A 20,716-nucleotide genomic window follows, 5' to 3' on the forward strand; every position below is an offset into this window, starting at 1 on the left:
CCCATTCTAAAATTTATATGAAAATGCAAATTACCTAATATAGCCAAGGCATCTTGAAGAAAAACAAAGAGATTGGAGGGACATAAAGATATCAAGGTTTGTCATGAAACAACAGAAATTATAACCGAGTGGTGTTGGTTCAAGGACAGGCAAACAGACCAGTATAACAAAGTAAGGAATTCAGAAACAGATTCATGCATATAAAATCATTTGATTTATGGCAAAGTCACTACAGCAATTCAGTAAAATAAATGATAGTCTTTTTAATAAAAGGATGCCAGAAAAAAGAGATACAATACTGGAAAAAATTAAATATGACTCCTAGCTTACATAAAAATTAATTTAAGATGGATTAATAGGCTGAATTAATAGACTGAATATTTGTATCTCTCAGAAATTAATATGTTGTAACCTAATCCCCAATATGATGGTATTTGGAGATGGGACCTTTGGGAGGTGATTAGGTCATGAGGGTGGAGCCATCATTAATGGGATTAGTGCCCTTATAAAAGAGGCTCCAGAGTTCCCCTTGTCCCTTCTACCAAGAACCTGGGAAGTGGAACCTCACCAATGCCTTGTGCCCTGATTGTGGAATTCCCAGACTCCAGAACTGTGAGAAATAAGTATATAGAAACATTCCATAACTTAATGTGAAAAGTCAGATAATGAATTTTCAAGAAGAAAACACAGAATACTTTTATAGCCTTGAGAAAAGCATAGATTTCCAAATAGAACATACAGTTCACTAATCATAGAATAAAATACTGATGAATTTACCTTTATTAAAATTTAGAACCTTTACTTTATCAAAAGCCATCATGAATAGAGTAAACAGGAAGCCACAAATTGGAAGAGGATATTTGAAATACATATATCTCCCAAAGGACTTGTGTCCAAAATAAAGAAATAACTCATATAAAACAATAGGAAAGAGACACTTAGCCCAAAATTTTTTAAATGAGCAAAAGATTTGAATAGGCACTCCACAAAAAAAGGTATCTAAATCACCAATAAATATATAAAAAGATGTTCAATATTATTAATAACAGTGAAATGCAAATTAAAACAGTAATAAAATACCAACAACACCCATTAAAATGGCTATAATTAAAAGGACTGAAAATACGAACTGTTGGCAAGGATGTAAAGGAACTGGAACTCTAATGTTGCTGGTGATAGTGTTAGTGATAGTTCGGAAAACTGTTTAGCAATATCTACTAGAGCTAAACATCCCAAACTCTATGACACAGTGATATCCACTTCTAGGTATGTACTCAAGAAAGATGATTACCTATGTGTGCCTGCCAAGTATATATATATATATATATATATATACACACACTAAAAATGCCCATAGGAGTATTACTTATAATGGCCCCAAACTGGTAATAAACCAAATGTTCACTAATAGTGCAATGGATAACTTAAAAGTGGTATATTCATATAATAGAATACTATACAACAACAAAAAGGAATAAACCTCTGTAATACCCCAAAGCATGGATGAGTTTTACAATGTTGAAAGAGGTTAGAGATAAAAGAATGCATATTGTGGGACTTCCCTGGTGGTGCAGTGGTTAAGAATCCACCTGCCAATGCAGGGGACACGGGTTCAAGCCCTGGTCTGGGAAGATCCCCCATGCCACAGAGCAACTAAGTCCATGCACCACAACTACTGAGCCTGTGCTCTAGAGCCCACGAGCCACAACTACTGAAAGCCCACGCACTGTAGAGCCCGCACGCCACAACTACTGAGCCCACACATGGCAGTTACTGAAGCCCACCCCGTCTAGGGTCCGTGCTCAGCAACAAGAGAAGCCACCGCAATGAGAAGCCCACACACCACAAAAGAGTAGCCCCCGCTCGCCACAACTAGAGAAAGGCTGCGAGCAGCAACAAAGACCCAACACAGCCAAAAAATAAATAAATAAATATTTTTTAAAAAAAGAATGCATATTGTAATATTCATTTATATGAAGTTCAAAAGGAGTCAAAAGTAATTTTTTTGGTTACAGAGGTCAGAAGAGTAGTAACTTATTTGGGGCTAAATCAACTGGGAGGAGGGGTCAGGATGTGTGTGGTGCTGGAATGTTCTTCTCTTGATCCGAATGGTGTTAGCACACTTATATACATATGTAAAAAATCATTAAGCCTTAAGATAGGTGAATTTTATGGTATGTGTTATATCTTCACTTAAAGAAGATAAATATAGATAGTAAAAATGATACGTACAGAATTATTATCCTCATTATGTCTTCATGTATCAGTTTCTTAGTCATATTTCTCTAATATCATGTCACTGGTATTTTCCTATGGTCTTATTATTTTGTATGTTTGTTACAAAACTACTTGCAGTCTTTAAAATGGTGTTTTATTGTTAATATATATGAAACTGTTAATATCTTCAGTTGATTTCTTCTATTTCAACCATACTATTTTTTTTTTTTTTGAGGTACGCGAGCCTCTCACTGTTGTGGCCTCTCCCGTTGCGGAGCACAGGCTCCGGACGCGCAGGCTCAGCGGCCATGGCTCACGGGCCCAGCCGCTCCTCGGCGTGTGGGATCTTCCCGGACCGGGGCACGAACCTGTGTCCCCTGCATCAGCAGGCAGACTCTCAACCACTGCGCCACCAGGGAAGCCCTCCCATACTATTTTTAATTATGAAAATACTCTCTACAGTTACTGAGGTACCTGGTCAGATCAATAATAATGCTAAATTGAGAATATTTTCCATTTTAATTGCATTATATTGAAATATAGTAATATTTCAGCCAAAATATTTTCACAAGTACTCTCTTTTTGCCTCCACTCAGAGTATATTTATTCAATAAATGTTTTATTAGATGAAATTTGTCAAATTATCTCTCTCTATGATTCTTTTGAATGTTTTGCCAAATTTAAATTCATTTGAGTTTTATTCTATTTTGGCACAGAGAATTTTCTCCAACAAAAGTGGGAACACAAAGGACATTCAAGATATCCCAAAGATCTATTATCTAATTTCAAAATCAAATCTTGCACTATTTGGACTTTCATTATTTCAGTACTTACAAGTAAGTTGAATATACTGTATTGCACTTAGATTGATTTACAAAGAACTTCCTTAAGGGCTCAAGCATTTCTAAAATTTGATAACATGTAGCAAAGAGAGAAAGCATCTACTTCCACGCTGAATCTGAATTATTTTTTTATTTCAACATCAAATTTGTAAAAAAAAAAAAGAAGTATACAGTTTAGTAACTCTAACTGCATGTACATACAAAATATTTATAAAATTTAACAACTATAGCTTCTATTTCAATTGTTAGATCATCACAGCTCTTCTAGGATGCAATTATGAATTTTGTATGTACCACAACCAATATGATAAGCACATTTCTTCAATGTATATATCTTAATTTAGTGGAACATTGCTTTTACCATGTTTTTACAAAGTTGTCCATCAAAATTTGTGTTCATTTTATTACTGAAATAAGCCAATAATTTTATATCAATGTTGAACTTTTAAACTAAATTTATAATGTTTTTAACAATAGTGTGAGATGCTTTATCTAAACAGAATGAACTTTAAATAGTTTTACTTTGATTCCATGATTTGTATGGGAAAAAATCTTGAACCATTTTTAATTGGCTGGCTTTTATTTGTAGCACCTGATATGTTGTTGTAAGAGTCTCATCATTTAACTATCTGTGACGTTAGCATCCTGTTAGAACTAATAAAATAACAGCTATCACTTCACTTTTTGTACAATCATAAGAAAACTGGGAATCTAAAATGAGCGAAATGTAGAAGTAAAATCATTTGATCCAAATGGAAAATCCTGCTGCAGAGTGACATGTAAATACACCTTCTGCAGCTGCACATGTTAAATCATGATCTCCAGGAACAATCATCTTAAAATAACATTAACTTTTGAAGTGGATACTTTCAGTTTTCACATGCTCAGCAATTATGGCCCCATTGTTGGATGGGGAATTTAAAAATTTTGAAAGTTACACCTTCAACATTAGCTTTTTTGAGAAACAGAAACTCAGTACTTAATTTTTCATGAAACACTCTTGGCTTTCAGCCTATTACTGTCAAAAGAGTTGACTGCAATTTTTATAAAGGCATGTATAACAAAATAAGAAAATTTTAAAGATTTTTACCATGGGATACTGACACAACTGCTGTAGCAAGAGCACTCAGACCACTCTCGGTACACAGTATGGTAACCAGCCTCCATTTCCTGAACATATTTCGTGGACAACTAATCTGTAATTACCCACATTTCCTAATGACCCTGCTGATTAGCAGCCTGGCAGCTTGTTACATCATGAAGTCTGTAGCATGGGCCATGGCATAATTGGCTAGAACACCAAATAGATTGCAGGGGCAACTGTGTTGAATACTTCTTCCTCCACCCTCAAGACCAGAAGGATTTAACTGTTCCTAGTCGCCTGAATCCAAGGGCACATCATTTTATCAATTAAGACTCCACATGCTATCCTGAACAGCAGTTGTTATTTTATATATGTATAGTTTATATATAATACATATATATATATATAATATATATTTAGAAAGGTTCTGGAATAGAAAGATATTCTCTCTAACCAGGCAACTCTCTTTATATGTCCTAAACTGAGAATTCTTTTCCCTGCATATTAGCCTCATACTTCTAGAAGAGACTACAGCAGAAGTTGCAAGTACAGAATAAAGGCCCATCAAATTGATCTTCACTTATTTTAATACAACATTTAACACTACTTGTTTAAATCAGGAAAAAAAATCCTAAAGTGGATGGTACAAGGGAATAGGCATAAATGGGGATTGTCTCAGGCATACTGGGGCATATGAAAACCCTAAAGTAGTTTAAATTCACAGTGGAAATAAATTCAATTCAAATCCACAAATATTTGTTGAGGACCTACTAAGCCCAAGAACTTTAGCTATAAGCTGAAAGGAAAATACAAATAGGAATTGAGCCAATTCTTTCCTCTTACCCTTAGGAAGGATAAGGCATATATACAAAGGATTCATATTCAGAGTAGAATGGTATGACATTTTCTTGAAAATTAATGATGTCAGACTCTTGCATTGAAGAAAATACACAGTATTTGTTTCCAATGATTAAACTTGAGCTTTTGAGTAAAAACGAAAATTTGGAAAAATTTTATCCACCACTGTGAGTTTGACAGTTTCCCAATATCGAACGGCTTTTCTGATACGATTCATAATATGATAGTAATATGAACAAATGTGATAGTGAAAAGTGTCAACATTTCAAGGACTTGCATAACTCAGTGGATCAATACTTTCCAAATGACTAATGTGTAAGCAATGTTACAAAAATCACACATGGGTAGAAAATGGCCATCCAAATTGCAAGATAGACAAATGGATTTTAATATAACAGTCTGAACATTTTATTGATATGGTTTCAGCGTTCACATTACAAACTAACCTTTAAGAAACAACCCCTTGTTAAGTTTTGGTGTATATCCAAAAAAGAAAGAATATCCACAGTTTTCTGAAAAGGCTATTAAATACGTCCTTCTTTTTCCAACTACCTATCGCTATAAGGCTGAACTTTCTTTCCTTCAGCCAAACAGCTAATCACAACAGATTTAATACAAAAATGGTTATGATAATCCAGCTGTCTTCTAGTAAACCAGGCATTAAAGAGGTTTGCAAAAATGTAAAACAATGCTACTTTTCTCACTAAATTGTTCTGTTTTAGAAAATATATTTTTTCATTAAAATATTATTTACACTGACATGTAACGGCCTTATTGCTATTTTGAAAGGAATTAATATATAAAGATTGCCTTATATAATACAACTGTGTCTAATTTCATGACACTGGTGCTACAGGGAAAACAGGGGAAAGAGAGATTATGGCAGAAAAGATACGGAAAGTTTTCACAAAAGACCTGGTATTCCACTTTAGACTCTGAAAAGTAGGACTTTAAGAGGAACTCTTTTTGAAAGGATGAAAAGTCATACGTAAAGGCTTAGAAACAGGAAAGCATCTGTTATTCTCAGGAAATAATGAGTAATGAGTTCAGTTGGCTGAAATATAAGGAAGGCACCATTCTCTCCTGCTTCTCTTGTTAACTCTCCCTCTCCCTCTCCCTTTCTGGCTTTTCTTTCTCTCCCACTCCATAAATCTTGATGCTTCCAACAGTTTTGTCTTTGGATCTGTCTTCTCACTCTATATGTCTCCCTCAACAATCATGTCCATCTTCAAGATTGGAACTTCACTTCTTGGCTGCTGAATCCCAGATGTTTATCTCACATTCCTTCCTGAGCTCTAGAATTATATGTTCTGGACATCTTGAAAGCAACAAACCAAAAATGGAATAAATGTTTTCCCAGAAGCCACTCCCCCTCCTATATCCCCTTTCTTGGCATCCCCCCATATTCAGAAATAACTCAGGTCAAAAACAGCAGAGTCACTTTAATCTTCACTCTCACCTTCCTCCCCTATCTTCTTTCAATTTCATCCCCTTCCATCACCACTCTTCCTTGTTTTTCTTTTCTGTACTATTATGGTATTTTCTTAGTTCTTTTCTGCCACTAGTCTCACAACCTTCCATTTTATCCTCCTTATTGCTACTAAATCCAATAGTACAAAAGTAACAAATCTAATCATGTTTCCCTATCTTGAAACCCTTTGATGCCCGCCCCCCTCCAAGGATTCCCTAACACCTTGGTGGAACATAAAATGTCATCCATTACCTGGCCCTTGATTACTTCTCCATCCTTAATGCTTGGCAGGTACCCTCCACAGCCCATAGCAAACCTATTTCTTGATTCTGCCATATTAAAGAACTTGTAGTTCTCAAAATGACTCCAGGTTGTTTTACTTTTCCATGACCTTGTTCAGGTGTTTTCTCATCCAGGAATGTCTTTTTCTGCCCCATCAACAAAGGATACCAATTCACCTTTCATCATTATTCTAGAGATACATTTCCTCTAAGAATTTTTCTCTTCACATTGGCTTAAGTAACATATTTATTTTCCTCTTTTAATAATAACATTTAAAGTGATTATTAGCATGTGAAATCTGTTTCTGAAGCCGTTCTTAATTGATTTCCCCTCTTCACAGCACAAAATACTGAATAAAGCATTTTGCAAGGGTTCATCTTGTTTTAAATAAAAAGCAAAGAAAATTTAAATATCTAGCAGAAAGTACCCAAATCCATATTTCTTCTAATATTTCTACATATAAACTGGCAAAAAAAAGAGCCAAGGTTTACAAAACACATGTCCAATAGCCATGTGTGTATTATGTCCTTTCAAAACTTTCTTTCACAAATAATTTTATATTTCTGGAATTCCTTGAATATTTTGCAAATTTAATTTTTGCTAGACTTGACATTCTTTTATATCACAGAGGTATTTTGTTTTGAGAGGTTTTTTCCTCAAACTGAGTCACATTTCTAGTCTTTAATATTAATATAGCTGGTTATTCACAGCTCATTTTAAAAAGGATTAAAATTCTTAAGCAGCAACATCATAGCTGTATTTGCCATCCCCTGAATTCAAGTGATATCAGAGGTACAGATATGCCTGCCAGAGACTTGCTTCATTACTGAGCTCAAGTCCCCCAAATCAGTGAGCATCCAATCCAGCAGATAGAAAGAAGCCCTGAGCAGCTGCACAAAATGAAAGGCTTTTATAGGTAGAAGGGAGTGGGAACAAGGAAGTTTTATCAGGCAAAAAGCAAATTGGTTACTGCAAGGTTATTTTCCGTTAGGGGATGGCACGGGTCTATCAGGCAGCATGGGTCTATCAGGCAGATTACCTCGCTACTGCTGATCAGGCAACTCCTGATTGGTGTGAGATTCCATTTCTGGGAGAGCCCAAACTGTAATTAAGTCTTGGTTTGGTGACGTGGGGCTTAGTATGAGTGACCCCATTTGAGGCCTGTTGTCTTATCTTAAAAAAACAAATTTGGATGGAGATATACTGAGGAAATGCAAAATGTTCAAAGCTTTTATGCCTAATTACATGAGGAAGACATTATCCCAGTTATAGAAACGAAGGGTCACACATCTACATAGGAGCCTAGACTTCAGTCTATCACACTCATGCAAAGAGCAGGAACAATGATTATAAAGACCGGGAAGTGCCACTCATTTGCTAACTCAGGTGATTCAGTGATAAGAGATTTTTTTCATCAGTCTGTAATTGCAGCGATGTTTTTCAGGGCCTTGTAAGCACCTGATGCATGGGAGGAGGGAGCTGGTTCTTTTAAAAGGGCTTAATAGAGAGAGGCAAGAAATAAGGAAGCAAGGCAGTGACGAATTAGAAAAAAGAAAAGGTTATGTGAAAACCATCTGAGAAATTAGCCAACATTTGTGGAGAGAATATAGAATGTAGAAGTTAGGGTTCTTTATGTAGATAATGAGACTATCAAGATTTAGTGAAGCCAAAGTTTTGTGACAGAGTGGTGAGATCTAACAAATCAGATTTTCCCTCATTTATATTACCATTTAAAAGATTTTGTTTCATTGTAAACTGTATGGTTAATTTAGTGGGGCAATAAATGGTTTAAAACCATAGTAGAAACAGTAGATACATTAGTGATAACGTTTAAACAGGACAGAAAGTTCAACCTCAGAAATAGGAAAGAGGAGGCGGTTCCTCCTCTCCAAGAGAGTACAATGGAAGGTCATCCTATCTAAGGAGAAGGTTTTGATTTCCCACTTTCTGCTTCCCACTCAGTGACACTTTGCACCTGCTTTCTGTAAAGATGAGACCTTAAAGCTGAAATTTGGAGGCAGAAGAATTGGCTTTTAGAGTTAAAGCATTGTGCTACAAAAACAGATTTGTATCTTCCCTTGGACGGCTTGGAAACTGTCAGTGCAATCCAGGGTAAGAAGGTGTGGAACCTAGAAAGACAGAAGGTAAGAGCCAAATTCCCAGGAACTCAAGCACTGTGTACAGTGTTGGGTTAAAGTGAGCCATAAATGGATGACTTCCCTTCCCCTCCCCTCCCTTCTCCCCTCCCCCTCTCTATTTGTTACACATTTTAATGTGTGTGTGTGTGTGTGTATATATATATATAGAGAGAGAGAGAGAGAGAGAGAGAGACAGAATTCTTTTATAAAATTTTGCTTCAAAGTATTCTCTTGGGGCTTCCCTGGTGGCGCAGTGGTTGAGAGTCCGCCTGCTGATGCAGGGGACACGGGTTCGTGCCCCGGTCCGGGAAGATCCCACATGCTGCGGAGCGGCTGGGCCCGTGAGCCATGGCTACTGAGCCTGTGCGTCCGGAGCCTATGCTCTGCAACGGGAGAGGCCATAACAGTGAGAGGCCCGCGTACAGCAAAAAAAAAAAAAAAAAAAAAAAAAGTATTCTCTTGAAATGCAGTTATAATTCAAATTTGCTTAACTCTTAAAATAGGCTTTTATTATTATTATTATTTTTTGGCTGTGTTGGGTCTTCGTTTCTGTGCGAGGGCTTTCTCTAGTTGCTGAGAGCGGGGGCCACTTTTCATCGCGGTGCGCGGGCCTCTCACTGTCGCGGCCTCTCTTGTTGCGGAGCACAGGCTCCAGACGCGCAGGCTCAGTAGTTGTGGCTCACGGGCCTAGTAGCTCCGCGGCATGTGGGATCTTCCCAGACCAGGGCTCGAACCCGTGTCCCCTGCATTGACAGGCAGATTCTCAACCACTGCGCCACCAGGGAAGCCCAGACTAGAATGATTTTTAAGGCTTCTTCCAACTCTGACATTTGATTATCCTATGAAATCTGGGTTAAGTAGAGAGGCACATTCGTATAGCACATTAACATCTGGTAGAGGCACACCTGAAGTGTAAGAGCAGAGAGGGACAAAATCAGCTTCTGAAATATTGAAATTGCCCCTCCTCAACAAATGAGTAGCTTGCTTTGTAACAAAGTAAGAACAAAAAGGATCACATTATAGCAACAAGTAGAATTTGTTACAAGTGAGCAGGGCTAAAAGCAGCAAAGGCAAAGAATACATAGGTGAGATCACCAAAAGACAAGTGCCAACATGTATGCTGGGCTGTTCTTATTCAATCTTCCAAGTGAGATAGATAATGCAAATAAAATTTAGATAACAAATAATGCAATTACAATACAATAATAAATCCAATGAGAAGCAACCATGCTCATTGGGACAGTGTTTTGATGGATATACTTGTGTATATTTATTTGGCTTGACCACTTACCAGCTATGTGTACTTGGGTTAAGTTATGTGTTCCCTGTAGAAAATTTGAAAAATATAGAAAATATCAAAGAACGAAAAAAATCCTCAATGCAAGGAATTCTGGAAAATATTATTTTAGCTTTCCAACCTTTATACTAAAGGAAAGCAAACCAGAACAGGTGTTTCTGTATTTGTGATGTTTATCACTTTTACCTAAAACATCATTTGAATACATGTGCTAAAGCCATTTCCTTTAAGAGCGCGAACAGAAATGTTCACCATCGTTTTTTGTTTTTTTTTTAAATTTATGTATTTTATTTATTTTATTTTTGGCTGCGTTGGGTCTTAGTTGCTGCACGTGGGCTTTCTCTAGTTGCGGCAAGCAGGGGCTACTCTTCTTTGCAGTGCGCGGGCTTCTCACTGCGGTGGCTTCTCTTGTTGAGGAGCACAGGCTCTACGTGCGCGGGCTTCAGTAGTTGTGGCTCACGGGCTCTAGAGCGCAGGCTCAGTAGCTCTGGTGCATGAGCTTAATTGCTCCACGACATGTGGGATCTTCCCAGACCAGGGCTCGAACCCGTGTCCCCTGCATTGGCAGGCAGATTCTTAAGCACTGTGCCACCAGGGAAGCCCACCATCATTTATTAATCAACATTATTTTGGAAGTTTCAATGAGAGCAATAAAAAATGTTAAATGAAATAATTTGTAAAACCACTGGTATAAAAAATATATAGAGCTGATGATGTAGTTGTACACCTAAAAATATCAGTTTTAAAGTAATAAAAAAAGAGAATTTGATAATTTGATCACATATATATTTAAAAATCAATAGCTTTTCTTTCCCTTACTGTCAATAAACAGACACAGAAATGAGAAAAAGCAAACACACATAAAACAGATAGCACTAAAGAATTAAGCTAAAAAGAAAAATACAGGACCAATATTTTAAAAAAAACAACAAAAAACAGAAACCAAAAAAATCTATACTAACTTATTGAAGGGCTCAAAGGCAAAGCAATCAACTGAGTATGGTCTGGGTTGGAAAATCTTAATATCACAAAAATATCAAGCCTGTAGAAAAACAATAAATTCAATTAAAAGTATGTAATTAAAATACAGTAAACTCTACATAATTAAATACACAATTTGAGATACACAGACACGCACACCACACACACACACCTGTAAAACCATCATCACAATCAAGATAATGAACATATCCATCAACCTCAAAAGTATCCATTGCCCCTCTATAATCCCCCACTCTGCCCCCTCCCCATTTCTAGCAACTACTGATCTACTTTCTGTCACTATACATTAGTTTTCATTTTTTGGAAATTTATGAAAATGGAATCTTCTGTTCTCCTTTTTGTTTGGCTTTTTTCACTCAACATAATTATTTTGAGATTCATTCATTTGTTGCATGTAGTTCATTCCTCTTTATTGTTGAGTATTTTACTGTATGGATATACAACAATTTGTATACCTATTCACCTGTTCATAGAAATTTGGGTTAATTTCAGCTTTGAGCCTTTACAAATAATGCTGTTATGAACATTTGTGTACAGACATGTGTTTTTGTTCTTGGAACATTAAAGTCTCTAGAAGAAAACAGGAGAAAAGTATTTGTGATCTAGATTTTAAAGTTTTAGGTTTTTCATTAAGATCTATGTTCCATTTTGAATTAATTTTTTTTTTTTTTTTTTTGCAGTACGTGGGCCTCTCACTGCTGTGGCCTCTCCTGTTGCGGAGCACAGGCTCCGGACGCTCAGGCTCAGTGGCCATGGCTCACAGGCCCAGCCGCTCCACGGCATGCGGGATCCTCCCAGACCGGGGCATGAACCCACGTCCCCTGCATCGGCAGGTGGACTCTCAACCACTGCGCCACCAGGGAAGCCCTTGAATTAATTTTTAAATATGATGCGAGGTAGGAGGTACAGATTGAAGTTCATTTTTTTGCATGTGAATATCAAATTGTTCCAGTACCATTTATTGGAATGACAAGAAAAGCCTGTTCTCCTTTTTTAACTTTGTTGAAAATCAATTGAATATAAATATATATATTTCTATATAAATATATCCAGAATCTCTAATCTGTTTCCTTAATGTTTTTGTCTATTTTGTTGCTAATACCATACTGATTTGATTATTGTAGCTTTATAATAAGTCTTAAAGTCAGATGATATAAGTTCCCCAACTCTGTTCTTTTTCAAAGTTGTTTTGATTTTTTTTAAAAATAAATTTTATTTATTTATTTATTTATGGCTGTGTTGGGTCTTCACTGCTGTGGGAGGGCTTTTTCTAGTTGCAGTGAGCAGGGGCTCCTCTTCTTGTGCAGGCTTCTCATTGCGGTGGTTTCTTTTGTTGCGGAGCACGGGCTCTAGGCGCATGGGCTTCAGTAGTTGTGGCATGTGGGTTCAGTAGTTGTGGCTCGCGGGCTTAGTTGCTTCATGGCATAAGGGATCTTTCTGGACCAGGGCTCGAACCTGTGTCCCCTATACTGGCAGGCGGATTCCTAACCACTGTGCCACCAGGGAAGTCCCTCAAAGTTGTTTTGATTAATATAGGTATTTCATATTTCCATATGAATTTTTGAATAGCTAGTCATTTTCTCAAGAAAAAACCCTTGCTGGGATTTTGATTCAGGTTGCATAGAATCTACAGATGAATTTGGGAAGAATTGACTTCTTAACAATATTAAGGCTTCCAATTCATCAGAGCCAAAGTGAGAAAGAACCCTGCCCTACTCACCTCTAAACAATTGCTCTCAATGCCTGTTGGTGGAGATGAATGGGACTCAGAAGTGCTCGTAGAGGCTGCAGGTGCTCCAGAGGAAACGGGCTTCTGCTCTTACTATTGCCACCAACACAGGACATTTGTGGCCAGGATGAGCTCTCCAGACCTACTCCCCAACTGGCATAGTGGCAGACTTCTCTGTGTCTCTAAGTCTAGACTGAACTTTTAGACCTAGGAAGAAGGGGAGAGGGAACCCTCTCCTTCCTCAGTCCAGAAAATCACCTTAGTTTTTGGTCAATAAAACACTATCCATTTTGATTAATGATAGAAACATCTGCTCCCTTCAAAAGAAAACTCCACCCTTACCCATCAGGGTATGGTTTTAATGCTAGACTCCATCAAAGCAATAGAATCACCAAACTGTCTCTACATTTTCTCATATTTGGTTAATTCAGTCTTATCCATAGTACCCTTGTTATTCTAGTATATATGCTGATCTGTTGTTTATGACAGATTTACTCTGACTAGTATAATTATATATTTTAAATTAGTATATTCAATGTACAATTGACAGGTATTACTTTTTTTTTTGAATATACTAATTTAAAATATATAATTATTTGTTGTAAGAGGTCCCTCCTCCACCCAAAATCACTCGCTCAAACTAGAGTGTATTTTTCTGTCATATAACAGCTCAGAGGTAGACATGAGTTTCATGGAGATATCCAGGGACCAGAGTTCCTTTCATCTTATTTCTTGTCATCACCCCTAGAGAATTGTCCTCATTTAGATGGCTAATTTGCCTTGATCGCTACCATGTCTACATCTCAGCTTGCAGGAAGATGAGAGAATTGGGATGGAAACTCTAAAGATGAGACAAAGAAGTTGCACACGTAATTTCCACTCTGGTCAGTGCATCACAGAATGAAAACCAGTTGTAAAGAAGGCTAGGGCTGCTGTCTTTGGCTGAGTAATCAATCACACACCAGCTGAAACTCAGAAGAATGGATAGTATCCCAGAAAAATTATCAGTCTCTGTCACAAATATAATATTCCAAAATCTAAATTTCTGATATTTTAATTTATAATTAACAATATAGAATTGCATTATTTTTCTAGGTAATCAAGTAAGTGGATTCAAGGAAGGAATCAAAGGAAAATCATTTCTTCTTGTTAATGATCATGTATTCAAGCACTGACTTCAATTAAGTTGTGAGTACCATTTCTACTTCTTCCTATTTTAGTGAATTATCAGCTGCTTTTTATTTCTCAATTCAATCTTAATAGCAAGATTGTGATAGAATACCACATAATAAGCTTTCAATATTATGAAGGTGAGAGTACCTTCCTTATAAGCACTTTGTTACATAAAAATTGGGTTTCATTCACCTCTTAAGTGCCTGTTCTCCTGACTTTTTTGCTTAGATCAAGAAAGTCAGTGCAAGAAAAACACTGAGTCTTATCTCAGTTACTTCATCAATTGGAAAACCTTTCAAGTCACCAGGAATATGGTCTAAGGGGTGAGCTATGAATACAGAACTATGGCCATGCAGCCGTCATGACTCAAGTTTTCCTCCTACTTTTATAGTAGGTCCTAAAGCTACGTTTGCTGTTCCTCCTCAAACCTTAGCCAGCACCGAGAAAACTTATGGGAAACCAAATGATTGAAGGATAAATTTCTGAGGCCTAAAATCTCACTGAGACTTTGTAAAATAAATGTTTTCTGAACACCAGATTCTCTATGAAGAGATGCCGCCTCACATATAAGTAAAAAAAAAAATTGAAAAACAAATCAGATCCTACCATTCCTCAGTTCAAAACTTGAAATGACCCCTTTAAAAAATCAGAATAAAAATCAAACTCTTTTAAAATGGCCTAAAGTATCATATACCATCTCCTTCCCCACTTTGCCCTTCTATCCTACAATTTTCCCTCATTCCCTCAGCTCCTCCCTTGCTGGTCTCCTCCTCCTGGAGCATGCCAGGCACCCTCCTTCTTAACATGGGGACTCTGGAGGCTCTCCCTTCTGCATGGAATGCCAGGCCCCCAGGTAATCTGCATGGCTGCCTCCATGACCTCCTTCAAGGCTTTGCTCAGATCACACCTTGCGATGCTGTATCAATTCAGGCCCCCTGAAAAGCAGTCACCAATGTGGAATTAGATGTACAAGAGAGTTATTGGGGAAAACACATGTGAAGAATATAAAAGAGGGAACAGGAGGCAGGAGGCATGCAGATCTGACACCTGTGAAAAGCAGTGGAGGAGGTGGGAGGATTGGGTAGGATGAGCCTCAAATTGCACTGCAGCTCTCTGAGGAAGTCTTGGCCAGGGCAATAGGAACCCCAGAGGAGAGGTTTCTTACAGAGGAGTCCCATGTTGGACAGAAATACTGTGACTTTAGTATCCACCATACTCAGCCATTGGCCTGGAACTGCTGAGAGGGCATTTGCTTTGGGATGAATGCCCTAGCAAGCCCAAAGCCATGAAAACTGAAGGCTGTCAGTCCCTTACATTCCTTGAAGCAAGTTATCTTGAAAGGAGATCTGAGTGAACTGCCTCCAGGGCCCCCTCAGAACCCTACCCTAACTACCCTATGTAATACTATAATCACTTAATTACACCATTTAATACTCTCCACTGCCAACTCAGCATTCCCAATCCTCCTTACCCTGCTCTATTTCACCTTATTCCATAGCACTTCATTTATTTTATATCCTTTAATGTTCATGATCACAATGAGAAGACTGTATCCGACATGTACAAGTAAGCCAAGGTTCGTAAGCTTAGAAACTGCACCCATTGTAGGGTTCCCTGGGGTTTCATCCTTAGACTTTATCTACTTACATTCAATTGTCACAAATATGCTATTAATAATGAAGGTTATGACAATGGCACCAAAACATCATTGAACACTTATTATGTGCCAAACACTGTACTAAGTGCTTTATCTGTATTATCTCATTTAATACCCAGAACAATCTTTGAGGTTACTATTATTATTACTCCCACTTTTATAGATGAGGATACTGAGGTTTAGACAGGGAACACACTCCCTCTACCGGGAGATAGCTCTCACGTTTCAAGTCTGGGCTAAGTGTCCCTTCTTACATTTTCCTGTGGCAACCTGGATCTTCTCACAGAATGCTAATCCACTGAACTAGAATTGTAGGTCCCACCAGACCAGGGGTTGGCAAGCTTTTTCTATAAAGGGCCAGGTAGTATATATTTCAGATTTTGTGGGCTTTGTGGTCTCTGTCACAACTACTCAACTCTGCCATTGCAGTGCAAAAGCAACCACAGAGTGTGTTAATGAAAAGTATGGCTGTGTTCCAATAAAACTTTATTTATGGACACTGAAATTTGAATTTCATGTAATTTGCATGTGTCACAAAGTATTATTCTTCTTTTGATTTTTTCAACCACTTAAAAATGTAAAAATCATTCTCAGCTCACAGGCTTTACAAAAACAGGCAGGTTGGCCAGGTTTCGTAGTTTGCCCATCCCTATACTATTCCATGAACTTTTAACAGCCAGAGCGGTATCACATCTGACTTTGTATCCACGGCACTTAGAATAGTATCCAGCTTATAGTGGGTGCTTAATAAATACTTGTTACATAAATAAAACTCACATAGCTAGTAGTGAGTGATAGTGTCAGGATTTAAACCTGAGTCAACTGGTTTGGCAGTGCAATCATACTGCCCACTCTGTGGCCAAAGCCATAAGTGATGTAGCACACTCAGAGCAAGATACTGAGATACTCAAAAAGTAATTCTACCTAGGAGTGAAAGTACTGGGTCATATGGTAGCTCTGTGTTTAACTTCTTTTCTGTTTCTTCTTGAATCAGCTTTGGTGAGTTATATTCTCAATTGATTTCAATTTTAATTTGTTTTTTTTTGGTGGTTTGACATTGCATATTTTATTTTAAAAATAAAATTTCATACAGAGTGACAATATTGCATAGTTGCTAAGAGCACAACCTTTGGAGCCAGACTGTCTGGTTTTTTTTTTTTTAAGTACATTTTTAATTTGATTTGGGAATTAAATTCCCGAGAGGAATGAAAACATATATCCAAACAAAAACTTGTACATAAGTGTTCATGGCAGCATTATTCATAATAGCCAGAAGGGTGAAGCAACCTAAATGCCCATCAACTGATGAGTAGATAAATAAAATGTGCTATATCCACATAATGGAATATTATTTGGCAATAAAAAGGAGAGAAATACTGATACATACTACAACATGAACGTGTAAAAGGATCATCACAAAGGGCCACGTATTATATGATTCCATTTATATGAAATGTACATAATAAGCAAATCTATAGACAGAAAGTAAATCAGTGGTTGCCTAGGACTGTGGAATGAGGAAGGTAGGGGGGAAAGGGGAGTTACTATACCAATGGATAGAGTTTATTGAGGAGGGATGAAAATGTTCTAAAATTGATCGTGGTGATGGCTATACAACTCTGTGAACATACTAAAAACCATTGGATTGTATACTTTAAATGGGTGATTGTTAATTATATCTCAATAAAGCTGTTATTTGTAAAAAAGTAATTCCAGAAACACGTTGGTGTTGGCCCTTGTAGAACACCTGAACTCTATTGTTACTGTTATTGGTTGCTACTCAGCCTACCATGTACCCTTTCCCCTAGCCCCACTTAACTTGGCCTAATTTACTGTGCTTCCATGTATGTAACATAGTCCAAATCTTGGCCATTTCAGTTTTTTTAAAAAAATATAAAGTTGCTTCAAACTGTAGCTTTGTAATTAGAAACCTCATAGTTTACATAAATGCTTAGAGCATCATAATTCTGACTTTCCAAAGGCCACCTATCAGACAGAACCCTGAGTATTGTCAGGAAATTCCTTCTTTCTGTATAGTCTTTGCAGAGTTGACTCTCTTCTTTCTTTTCCTTTTAAAGTTAGAACAGAAAGACCCTAAGAACACAGAACCCCAGCACATGGGCATTCCCTGTGACCTCACCTTTCAATTAGGATATGGTTACCAGGGTGACCAAGTTAATTACATATGGAATATCAGCAGCTGACCGCAGGTGGAAAGAGCTCACGTCAGACCCAGGAGGGCTGGGAATCCAGGCTGACCCTCAGGTCTAATGAAGTTCAGGGGCCCAACCACAGGAATAAAGTAAGAAGTTAGTCACTTAAGGGATGGGTACTGGGGGCGATGAGAAGGGAAGCAGGACTGAAACCAGAATTTCATGTCATCAGAAAAAGAGATTTCTGATTAGTAACTCCAATCACTGGTGGAATTGTGTGGTTAATTAATATTTTAGTTATTTGAAAGCTTGAATATAAAGTAGTAACAGGAGAAAAAGGCAGAACCAGTTAATAGAGAATAGCAAATCAGAGTAATATCAAAAAGAAAAAAAATATGAGATGAAAAGAACTTTGGAATTAGAATCAGAAGGCATGACTTCCCACTGACTCTAAGACTAGTAAGTCATCTTAATTTCCTGAACCTCAGTTTATTAAACTATAAAATGATTGGGTTGAACTCAGACCTTACTGAATATTGAGTTGAATATCCATCTCTCTAAAATCCCTCCCAGCTTTAAACATTAAGGAATTAAAAACGGTCTTAGAACTGAAACCACAAGTTGTTTGTCCTGGTGCCCTGAGTAAGGAGAGAGAACAAATGTACTAATTCAAATTTAATGGTTTTACAGGAGCTACAAGCTAACGAAGTCATCACTTCCTATTTCCAAGTGACTCTACTCTCTCCTACATTGTGTCATGGCTGTGATATGAAAACTTTTTTTTTAATTGCTCTTACAAGTTGTACTGCTTCAACAAGGCAAAGCTTCCTAAACTCTATCAAATATTTCCATCATATTGAGAATATAAGAAACAAATTTAAAACCAAATTTTCATTGCAGATTTTCAAACCTGACCAGTGTTGAACTGGACGTGGGCAGGGCATCACAGCTTAACATCTTACAAAAGTAACATGCGGAAAGGGACCATTAGTCTTCACTACCCTGGAACAACATAAAATGCCTGCAAAACTCATGGAGCATTTCAGCAGAAGCATCATACTCATGTAAGTTTTTACTAATACCTAGGCATTTCATCACTAAAGGAATCTGTCAAGTAGCTTTCACTTTCTTGTACTCCAGAAGAAAGTGTGTTTTGAAAACAAAACACTGGTCTGGTTTTAGTTTGAACAAAGTGGTAGTGACACCAAACCTCGGGTTGTCTGAAGGTCTTTCTATTTAGCAGTGGGGGGTTGTGAGAAAGCAGCCGGATGGTCCTGATTTTTAAGTCTAGAGAGAGAGGTCAAGTTCCAGGTCCCACATAGGTCACCTTTCTTTCTCAGCTGTTTCTCACAGTACAGTGAGCTAAACGTTGGGTGCTTACACATGTAGCGATCCTTATTTTGGGGTGGGATCAGTCATCCTACTTCACAGACAACGAATATGTAGACATTCGTTGAAGGAATACACAGAAATCTAGCAATCCTAGCTTCAGTGAAGACACGTCTTCCCATACTTTTCAGTTGGGACATCCTTTCCTCCCTTTTTGCGCCGCGCTGACAGCTGCCTTGGGAGTTCCTTCCTCTCTAGTGCATCGCACGAGTACGTCATCAAGTTGCCCGTGTACACGTGCCAGATTCGCCTTTAGACTGTAATCTCTTCGAGATCCAGGAAGCGTGTACCTTCCGGTATCGGCAGTGCAGTGCCTGAAATATCCTAGTTACTCAAGTAATATGTAATGAATGAACAGCCGAATCTGCAACCTGTTGAATGAAAGAATGAATGAACCCTCAATACAAACTCCCTTCTTCCTACGGGGCTGCACGGTGAAAATGTTGCTCTGATTCAGCAACAGCATTAAAATCTTTGACCTGTTGGAGGGAAAGGAACAGGCAAACAAGACGGACAGGAAGGGGCAAAAAGATAAAAAAAAGGGAGGACGCGCGGCCAATACGCGTGCCGCGCTGGGTGGCGGGCGCCGCCGCAGGCCCCGCCCTGCCGGCGTTTGTGCGCGTGCGCCGGCTGGAGCGCGGCCGCTGGTCAGAGCCCGGGCGCCGGGGGCGCGCAGCCGGGAGAGTGTTTGACGTGGCAGTTCCCAGCCCAGCTGCAACTCCGCGAGCGAAGCCACCCTGTGGGGACACCGGCCCGAGGCGAGGCACGGCGGGAGAAGCGGCCGCCGCGGGACCTGGGTCACCGGGGGCAACCGGCACTGGGAGCAGAGCGCAGGCTCTCGGAAGCCCGGCGGCGTGCGGGAGCCGACCAGGTAATGCCTCGCCCAGCCTAGCTGCGCTCCGGCGGGACCCTCCCCAGGCACAGCTGGAGTGGGGTGCGGTGCCCGGACGGGGGTCGGGGGTGGGCAGAGGCTGGATGCTCACCTGTGGCAGGGCAGCGGAGGAGACCTCCTACTTTGCTCCTTTAGCCCCTTCGTGCAGTTTAATAATTGGGGGTGGGGTGGGTGGGCGTGGGCATTTTTTACCCGCCCCCATCTTTGTGTCTGGGGATGCTGGAACTAACTCCCTGATTACGGCCCTCAGTAGCCACGGTATTCCAGCGTCGCTGCCAGTGGTTTTCTGATCTCCGTATCAACTTAATTTCCCCTTCTTTGGAGGAAGGGAATGTTGTGAATTCTCATGGTAATATTGGCAGCTGTATCTTCAAGCTTCGGGACAGCCTGATAGTGAAACTGATTTGTCCAAATCTGAACTTGGCCCAGGGGCAGATTCCATCTTGGCTGGAATGGTCGAGTGACAGCGGACTGGGGGTTGTCCTGGGCTTGAAGCTCCCCAGATTTTGAGCCTCGGTCTGCTCGTGGCAAG

General features: G+C 38.8%; 1 protein-coding gene and 1 long non-coding RNA gene across 3 annotated transcripts in view; both read left to right on the forward strand.

Annotated features, from left to right (window-relative positions):
- Window positions 1–12,333, forward strand: part of LOC115857175 (uncharacterized) — a 28,362-nt gene extending 16,029 nt beyond the window's left edge. The window contains exons 2-5 of the long non-coding RNA XR_009563944.1: window positions 2,453–2,687; window positions 2,934–3,053; window positions 8,717–8,898; window positions 11,872–12,333. This is a non-coding gene — a long non-coding RNA (uncharacterized lncRNA). The remainder of the gene's footprint in view (window positions 1–2,452; window positions 2,688–2,933; window positions 3,054–8,716; window positions 8,899–11,871) is intronic.
- Window positions 12,334–19,951: 7,618 nt separating this feature from the next.
- The window catches only part of SEC24D (SEC24 homolog D, COPII coat complex component), a 108,717-nt gene continuing 107,952 nt past the window's right edge, over window positions 19,952–20,716 (forward strand). For both annotated transcript variants that reach the window (XM_030863968.3, XM_030863970.3), the window contains exon 1: window positions 19,952–20,163. The gene's annotated coding sequence lies outside the window, so the exon portion shown is untranslated. The remainder of the gene's footprint in view (window positions 20,164–20,716) is intronic.

This window comes from Globicephala melas, chromosome 5 (assembly GCF_963455315.2).
Source record: "Globicephala melas chromosome 5, mGloMel1.2, whole genome shotgun sequence".
NCBI classification, from domain to species: domain Eukaryota; kingdom Metazoa; phylum Chordata; class Mammalia; order Artiodactyla; family Delphinidae; genus Globicephala; species Globicephala melas.